Genomic DNA, 1,130 nt, shown 5'->3' on the forward strand with positions numbered 1-1,130 from the left:
ACTGTAGCTTCATAAAAGGAATTTGGTAATGACTCTTCTGTTTCTATATTGTGGAATACATTAAGGAGTATAGGTATTAGCTCTTCTTGGAAGTTCTGGTAGAATTCTGCATTGAAACCATCTGGTCCTGGACTTTTTTTGGTAGGGAGGTTTTTGATAACAGCTTCTAATTCTTCGCAACTAGCAGGTCTATTTAGATTGTTCACCTGGTCCTGGTTTAACTTTGGTATATGGTATATATCTAAAAAAGTGTCCATTTCTTTTACATTTTTCACTTTTGTGGCATGCAGACTTTTGTAGTAAAATCTAATGATTCTCTGAATTTCCTCTGTGTCTGTGATTATGTCCCCCTTTTCATTTCTGATCTTATTAATTTGCATATTTTCTCTCTGCCGTTTGATTAGTTTGGATAGGGGTTTATCAATCTTGTTGAATTTCTCCTGGAAACAGTTTTTTGTTTCATTGATTCTTTGGATTCTTTTCTGTGTTTCTATTTTGTTGACTTCAGCCCTCAGTTTGATTATTTCCAGTCTTCTACTCCTCCTAGGTGAGTCTGCTTCTTTTTTTTTTTCAAGAGCTTTCAGGTGGGCTGTTAAGTCTCCAATATGTGCTTTCTCTGTTTTCTTTAAGTGGGCACTTAGTGCTATGAACTTTCCTCTTAGGACTGCTTTCATAGTGTCCCATAAATTCGAGTATGTTGTTTCTTTATTTTCTTTGAAATCAAAGAAGACTTTAATTTCTTTCTTTATTTCTTCCTTAATCCAGGTATGGTTCAGTAGTTGACTGTTCAGTTTCCATGAGTTTTTAGGCTTTCTGGGGGTAGCATTGTTGTTGAATTCTAACTTTAATCCATGGTGATCTGATAAGACACAGGTGGTTACTAATATTTTTTGTAACTGTTTAAGTTAGCTTTGTTACCAAGTATGTGGTCAATTTTCGAGAAGGTTCTATGAGCTGCAGAGAAGAAGGTATATTCTTTCCTCTTTGGGTAGAATATTCTATAGATGTATGTTAAGTCCATTTGCTTCATTACCTCCATTAATTCTCTAATTTCTCTGTTAGGTTTCTGTCTGATTGACCTGTCCATTGGTGAGAGAGGAGTGTTGAAGTCTCCTACTATTAGTGAGTGC

The sequence above is a fragment of the Microtus ochrogaster genome, chromosome 19 (genome assembly GCF_000317375.1).
Source record: "Microtus ochrogaster isolate Prairie Vole_2 chromosome 19, MicOch1.0, whole genome shotgun sequence".
NCBI classification, from domain to species: domain Eukaryota; kingdom Metazoa; phylum Chordata; class Mammalia; order Rodentia; family Cricetidae; genus Microtus; species Microtus ochrogaster.